General features: G+C 36.3%; 1 non-coding gene across 1 annotated transcript; it reads right to left on the bottom strand.

Annotated features, from left to right (window-relative positions):
• Positions 1–5,711: 5,711 nt before the first annotated feature.
• On the bottom strand, positions 5,712–5,818 carry LOC141415938 (U6 spliceosomal RNA). The gene has a single exon (XR_012440884.1). It is a non-coding gene; the product is annotated as a U6 spliceosomal RNA (small nuclear RNA).
• Between the last annotated feature and the right edge of the window lie 2,662 nt (positions 5,819–8,480).

The following is an 8,480-nucleotide window of genomic DNA, read 5'->3' as shown; positions in this document are numbered from 1 at the left end:
TGGTTTCATTTTGTCTTCTTGATGTTTTACTCTGTACATAACAAATTCTTTCTTAGCACCTCTTTAACAATCTCTTTAATCTCTTCATATCTTTGAATAATTATGTTTTTATATTTTGACAATTTCTGTTTCAACAATTCTATTGATATGCCCAGTTTGCTACCCAATTTTCTGTTCACTTTGAGTCATAAACATATATGAACATCTAGAGCACTAGGTTATGAAAATGTGATTTTAATTTCTGATAGAGAACATTTTATTCTTTCTAAATGATGAATTTGGGCATAGACTGGTTAAATGACTTGCCTGTTACATAATTGAATGACAAAGCCGGGCAGAAATTTAGGTCTTTAATCTCTTAGTCAAATTTCCTCCTTCCTCCTTGTCCTTCTTCTAGGTCAAACTCAGATGATAGCTCTCCATGCTGACAGGAATAACTTAAAGTATACCTTCCAGGTTCCTCCTTTTCTTGAAGGAAAAGAGTAACCAAAAGTAGTTTAGTCAAAACTATCTCCTGTATGAGAATTCTGTAAAATGAGTGGATAAACCTTCAACTGATGTTCAGAGATTTGGAGGATGAAAAACATAAATTAGTAACTTTCTCCTGAGATTTAGATGAAGAAAGTGGATTATGTTGGCTACAATGATAGCCTACTGACCACAGATGCCTAAAAGCTTATTTTTTTGATGGTAAAGACTGATGAAGATATTGGAGAACTTAATTTAAAAGATTATGCCTGGTCTGAAGAAATATGGAGAGAAGAAAGCAGGGTTTTGGTTCTAGGGAAAAATTTGTTCCAATCCAGTCTTGTATCTTGGAAGGATATTTGTGTGAACAAAGAGTAATGTACAATGGATGCATATACTTGGGAGTCAGGCTACCAATGAATGTGTTCTCTGAAGTGAGCAGGGGATTGTGGAAAAAGTCTTTCACTGAAGAACTTGCTATGATGTAAAGAGGGCTCCATTCAGGTCTCCATGGTAAGGATCAGAGCAAGAGACATATGCAGACAATGATATGTACCTTCATACCACCTACATGCCCTGTCAGGGCTCTTTGGTATTTAACTATTTTCAATCTGCTCTGTCCCCAAAATAGCATTAGTTTCCACAAATTACTTTTTTTCATTTCAGAAAATTTGTCTACATGGTTTTGAATGACTTTGTACTCAAGAAAGCTACAATTTCACTGTCACCCCATTCTCTACCAACACTGGCTCACAAGGGATTTGACACTAGAAACCTTTACAACTAACTACTCATAGACATCTTTGTAGTCTGTGGGATAATGAAAACTTGGTGATGAAGGGCTTTCTCCATTTTTCTGGGGGAATTCTCATTGCCAAGTGTTACTGGAGAGCAAACATCACCCTGGCCCCTTTAAATCCTACTTCCACTGACTCCTCCTCAGTAATTTTCCTTTGGACATGTCCAGAAAAAAATCACACTATCTTCTGCAGCCAGCTACCTTTGGCCACTGGCAGCACATACAGAGATGATTCAAGTGGAACATAGTCCTCCATCTCTCAGTTACTGGAAAGAATATGGAAATCTCTGGTCATTTAATGCTAGAGGGTTGTGGACTTGGTGGACTTGCTTGGACTATCTGACATGCCTGGCCAGGAGAACTTGAAAAGGAGGACCTTCAATGTGATTTGCACCTTAAATCACAAAATGGGGCATCTTACAGCTAGGTTTGCATTCTGCTTCAGTTACTTATACATCAGAAGCATTTCCCATAGTGTTACTTGATTTTATGCATTTGTTTATTGAAAAGTCTTCACAATTATGATTTGATTGCAGCATAATGATTCCCTTAGGAGGATGTGGAATAATTTGTTAGACATTCATTGATTGCTGGACATTTAGGTTTTTTCCAATGCTTCATGATTATAAATAATGTTGCAAAAATATGCCCATTGCTTCTTTTCCTATTTTTTGTCATTTCCTTATTGTGCATTCCCAGGAGTGAGATTACTGAATCAAATTGTAAACATTTCATTCAAACAAGTCCAATGGGGAAGAATATATTCTATATACTTGAAAAGTAAACTATGAGTCTGGAAAATACCAATGGCACAATCTTTGTGCCATTTGCTTTAATATAAAGTGAAGGTAAGCATTCCTTTTCTATAACTGAATCTTGTGAACTAGCATCCGCCAGTTAGGCCATACCAATGGGCTGACCCAAAAGATTTTAACTGTAGGCCTGCGATGCAGCACAACAGAAAGTGTCTTGCCTTTGGGTTCAGTACAACATCCAATGGCATTATCATTTTCCTAATAAATAGCTCTTGCCGTCCCTAACTACGACTGTGTGGAACCAACAGTGTCCACTTGGCAGTGAATCACATACCAAAGGGTTACTCAATTATTATCTAGAAATAAAATTTAAATCATTTCTCCTAGCTAACTGAGTGTAAGGTATTTTTCTACTTACCAAAAGGTAAAGTTGTGCCTATTAAGCAAGTGTGGGCTTGTTCAGTTTCAGTGTTTTGATCAGGGAGGGGGTTTCATTGACCTCAAAATGTAAATGAGCTCATAAGACTCCTCTCTCCCCATCATCTTCTCCCCAGGCTTTTGGCATTCAGGATATATTCCTGAAGCTTCACCTTAAGGCAAATTCTTTCCTTACTTTACCATCTCGCTAAGGGAAACATATTTCAAAATAGTTACACTACAGTGATATTTGTTTCACTTCAACAAAAGTTTATTGAGTGTGTGTGTGCAGCAAGCATATGGAAAGAATATGGGCTGAATATTGTGCCAACTTCTTGTATATCCAAACAAATTTGTATAGTTTTGGTAAATTTCAATGCCACTATCTATTAAATGAAATGAATATCTCCTCTTTAATTGTGAGGTACAAATAATATAAATGAGAAAAGTGCTGTGTATAAAATAGACAATAAATGCTAATTTTTTGTTGGGGTCTAAATGGAATGCTAAAGTGAAAGACAAGAATCCTACTCTCAGAGCCTACAGAATAGTAGAGAAGTACAAACATACCTATGATGCCAAGTGGTGTGTGACAAATCCACAAAAAAAGATAAAGTTTGGAAGGAATTGTGAAGAGAGATTTGTAAATAATTGTGTAAATGTCCAATGAGAGGGTGATACAAAGCAGTGAAAGTAAGCATGGATCTGTATTTTGAACTCCTGGGTTTTACTAAGTACCCTAAATTCTTTGGGGCTAAGTTTCCTCACTGGAAATGAAAAGTGAACAGATATTCCTTCTTTATAGAGTTGGAAAAACAAATAAGGTCCTGTACATGATCCTCTTTGCAACAACAACATCCTGGGACAATGGCAGATTTAACTACATTGGAATCTTGATGGAAGTGGTGGGATATGAAATATATCCTATAGAATAGGTTGGGTGCTGAGCACATATTAGAATTGGCTGAGGGAGTGGCTTAAAAGATCTATGGAAAAGAAAATACTCCACAGGATGAGTGAGTGATTTAAATGGGAATAATAGCGCAAAGTGAGGTATGTCCATAGGGGGAAGACTTTGGATGGTGAGCTGAACATGTATGTGCATTTTATTTGACATCACAAGAAGTTCTTGAAGTTTTTAAAACCAGAAGTAAGACTACTTTTATTTCAGAAATAAATTGAGAAGAATTTATATCACCTGTCTCTGAATCAACAGATAATTTAAAAATATTAGTTTTAAACATCCTATGGAGCATGAATAATGGCCTCAAAAGATATTCACATTCTAATTCCCAGAATATAAGAATATGTTACCTTATATAAAAATGATGGTTTCCTTTGCAGGTATGATTAGGACTCTTAAGAGGGGCATATTATCCTGGGCTATCCATCTAGGTGAACTCAATGTAATCACAAAATACAGATAAGAAGAACGCCTGAGTGTGAAGATCAAAGAGAAGTGAGGTATGCAGCAGAAGTTGGGATAATGAGCTTTGAAAGTGGAGAAAGATTAATTGAGGAACATAAATGTCCTGTAGAAGCTGGAAAGGGCAAGGACATGATTCACTCAAGAAACTTCACAAAGAATCAAACCCTGTCGACACCTTGAACTAAAATCAAAGTCAAGATTTTGACCTTTGGAACCAGAAGGTGATTATTGTTGTAAGTCACTCTGTTTATGACATAATGTACATCAGCAATTGAAAACTAATACATATCCTCATTGTTGGTTTTGGCTTATTATTTTCAACCTCTGTCCTCAACCCATAAACACATGTATCATAAATAAAGCACCAAAACTTTTCTTTTGGAATTTCTTTGGCAACGCAATGAATATCTTCGTACCAAACATTTTGGAACCTATAAATAAGGTTTAGATCTAATCATTAGAAAAAGGTCTGGTTCCAAGTAGAACTTTCATCTTGGTTTTGCCTCATCAACTGGACACTGGAGTAATGGAGTTACTGAATTGTAAATTGCAATGTAGTCTCAGCTTAGAACTGGAAAAACTCCACAGACACAAAGTTAAATATTGAAAGCTGGTCTCTCCAAACACTTCCACCCTTCACATGTAGTACATCTATTCATAAGGTTTTTTTTTGTTTTTTTTTATTCAGTGTTCCATTTGGCCTTTTTACAGACTGGAAAAAATATATCAGTAACTTTTAAGCACAGTTAAAGTTACAAGAAAGTGGAAGGGAGAAAAACATATCACAAACTAAGGTGCTTTAAAGACTTACCATGATTCTTTCGTAGCCATTCTTTTGTATTTCTATCCCCTATGACTTCAGCCAGAAAGCATTAAAATGAGTTCCTTATACTGTGCATGGTTTGCAGGTGAGAGTAGTCTGAGTTTTAATTCGCTGTTTGATTCGCCCCAGGATTTTCAGGTGTTGCATGAGGGAGTCAAGTACAGAGCGTTCCTCAGTTCTTGGTTGTCAGCCATTGGACGATGGCCACAGTATTATTAAACCATACAAGCACGCTGGGTCTCAACCACAAAATTTAATTTTCCCTACTGCAGGGACTAATCAACTACCATAGACTTAAAAACCTAAAGAGACTGTTTTTATCTGCAAAAAAATTCCTCCCTTCATACTGAAGTGGAGCTAATTTTAGTTTTGTCTATCCTCAGGGTTGCAAACATTGATAGAAATTCAGCTGATGAAAAGCAGATAAGAGGTGGAATTTATATGAATACAATCTGTGACTTAAAGTAAAGAAAGATGAAAGCTCCAAGGTTCTTGGTGATACCTTAGGAAATAATGTTTAAGGATTTTACTGTAGGCAGTTTCACTATAATTGTTAACTTAATATATCTTTACATAATCTAGCTAAAAGGTAAAATATACCCATCCCTCCTGCTGTCCCTATAAAGATTTCCCCATCCTTTTCTTTTTCATTGGAACCTCCCTGTCCTCTAACCATAAACTAGGCATCAGAATTCATGATACTACAGTAGAAGGAGAGAAAGGAAAAAATTCACTTGCATTCAATACTTGTGATTCTAAACCTGGGCTCTCTTCAGACCTCTTTTGTGATAGATAGAGAGCAAAAATCCAAATGTGTTTGTTATAGCCACTGGTTTTCAAGTGCCTGTGAGTGACAACCAAAAGCTTTTCAATGACTCTCAAAGCATCCTATTAGACAATCAAGATTTTTTAATGATAAAAAGGAACTTATAAATATTCTTAAACCTTCCAACTATTATCTTTTTTCTCTTTTTAAATTTATTTTTAACTGACACATGAAGACATAAAAATTATATGTATAAAAATAGGGAGTGCTTTGCAAATATTCATGTCACCTTTACATGGGGCCCACACTAATCTTCTCTATGTAATTCCAGTTTTACTATCTGTGCTGCCAACATGAGCACCCAACTGTTATCTTTAAACCTAAAACAAGTCAGACCCCAAAAGAAGGACATGAAATTCATATTTTTGACCACCTAAGGCTGCTACTGAAGCAAGGGATTGCCACATGGCATTGATTGTTCCTAGACTAATGCAATCAACGTAGAATAATGAAGTGGAATGGGCTGACTCTTGAGGTGGAAAAACTTTTGATTATGTGGGATTACACAATCAGAAGCAGCAAATCCATGTGGCTCTGAGCCAAGCAACAATTGCAGGAAGAGCACTGTATCTCTTTCAAATGTTTAAGGATGAGCTCATGGAGACATCAAAGGAGGAAGTTTCAACTATACTAAAGGACTGATTGAATTGCTTTAGGACACAAATTGTTTGGCATAACACCAGAGATTGGGGTAAATTCCAAGAACTTATACAGGTGACCCAAGACTTACAGCTGCTTAACTTGTAACTATAGTTCAGGAAATGATTAGGATGTAAGTAAAGGGTACAATCATCAGTATATACTGAGGACCTCCTGGGAGGTATAGGTTTTAAGTGGAAAGCTACAAGACCATACATAATTTTTGATAATTTCTATTGAGACATATAATCAAAGTTCTGTACAACTTAAAAACTAGCTTTTCAAAGCAATTTGTGTTTTGTAATGTCAAATGTATCCAGAGAAAAACAAACTAGTGCCCTTACTTAAAGCAAATACTTCATAGTATTCGCCCCCACCCTAGCAGAGTTGAAAGTTGATTCTGAGTGATGACTGAAATGCTTGTTAACCAGACTACCTGGTTGCATTAACCTAAAAGTGTAGTAGGTTTCATAGTAAGACTCTATATAGCTGAAAAGAAGATAAAATAGCTAGTAAGCCATAAGTACCTTATTCCTTTTGTACTTTAATGGGAAAACACTATTTTGTTGTCTATTTGCCATCACGGAACCAACTTCTGTCCCAACAAAACTCCAGTTTACAGTTCTAGGAGACAGGCACTGATTGCTGTAAGCAAATCATAGATAACCCTTTATTCTCTGGCAATTATTGATATGTATGAATGAAAGAGCTCACTCTGGCCAACTGGGAATAAAAAGAATGAAGCAGAAGGGTTGTTCTGAGCCATCATTCCTCATTTCCCCTTCTGTTTGGCATGAGGTTCCTTACTACTATGATGGCTGGTGCATTAGTAGTTATTCTGAGATCTCAGGGAGAGATCACACCTCACTGAAGATATGTGGAGCAGAAGCTTGGGAAGAGAGTGTCTCCCTCTCCTTTTTTGTTTTTTACTTAAAGACTTCATTTTTATGTATTTATTTAATCATTTTTGCATTTACTTACATGTGTATACATTATTTGAGAGTGGCCCTCATCAATATTATTAAGTCCCAAGACCCCCCAGGAATCACCTCCTCTGGCCTTCTTGACTTAAGCAACTTGTTTGAGTATATTGGTGTTTATAGGCAAAAGCAGTCTTAATGATAAACTCGATGGACTCTTTCTGGGTGTTTTACCATGGGACTCAGAAAAAGGATTTTAGATCCTTAGACCAAAGAAACACAATGATTTTCCAAAGAATTTTTTCTGTAGGAAGTGGTGAGAAAGTTTGAACCAGGTAAGGAACAGTTAAGTTCAAAATCATTTTGAGATGAAAGAATTATATTTCATGCTGATATCTTAAAAGTTAAAAAAGAAATTAAGAGGCAGTGTTTCTGCTATAGTGTAGGACACGCTAAGTAGCATTCTATTTAATTTTCTAAAATGTGATATTTTGCTGTGTCTGAGATCTCTTTGTAAGTTTCATGCCTGTGTCCCTGGACATTGGGACATCTTACTTTTATTTATCAAGAGATACAGTCTCAATTACCTTCCCATGGGAGAAAACTGTTAGGATGATCACTATGTATCTTCTAGCTATAAAATGTATTTATGTAAAAAGGATTTCTTAGTTTCTGAGGAAAGGAGAAGTGAGAAAGATGACGAAAGGGTGGAGAAGAGGAGTTTCAGAAAGGAGAAGTGAATGAAATAATGGGCCTTTTAAATTCACCAGTCTGGTGATAAGGGTTGTACTACACATATGTTAAGTTTATCAAGAGGAGGCAGGACAGCTCATACGGCTGAGAGAGAAAGCAATTTTGAAAGGTTCTTTCAAAATGACTGCTGTTGGGCCTTTACAGGAAACATTAGCTTTAAACGAAAAATGGAAATAGAAGGAAATTCCTACCAAAGAAAACAATTATAAGTATTCTTAATTGCCTGGAAATAATTTGTCATGTAAAACTGGCCTATGCAAGATACATTATATAAGTGGTTTAGAGGCAGCAATGCTGTAATGCTGCATTTTTTCTTCGCACATAATATTCTGATAGATAATACGGTCAAGACAAGGCATCTGATTCTCACTTTTATCTCTCCTCTCCTCCCTTCTCCACATCTTTGTTTTTTGGGGACTGGGGAGGGACAGAGGGGAGGAAGAACAGGCATAAAATGACTGAAAGAGTCAGTAACTGCTACTCAATGTATTTTATTATTTCAGGAATTCATTTAAAGCGGGGCTGCAATTACATTTAAAACAGGAGAATAATGGGCTATTGACATGTATATGGTTTCAGAAATATAAGGCTTCATTTTCTCAGCTGGAATTTCCCCTACAATGTGCATTTGCATTACATTAGAGATGCTCT

This window comes from Castor canadensis, chromosome 13 (genome assembly GCF_047511655.1).
Source record: "Castor canadensis chromosome 13, mCasCan1.hap1v2, whole genome shotgun sequence".
Classification (NCBI taxonomy): Eukaryota; Metazoa; Chordata; class Mammalia; order Rodentia; family Castoridae; genus Castor; species Castor canadensis.
Note: the sequence above shows the minus strand (reverse complement) of the source record. Positions and strands in the feature narration are given on the sequence as shown.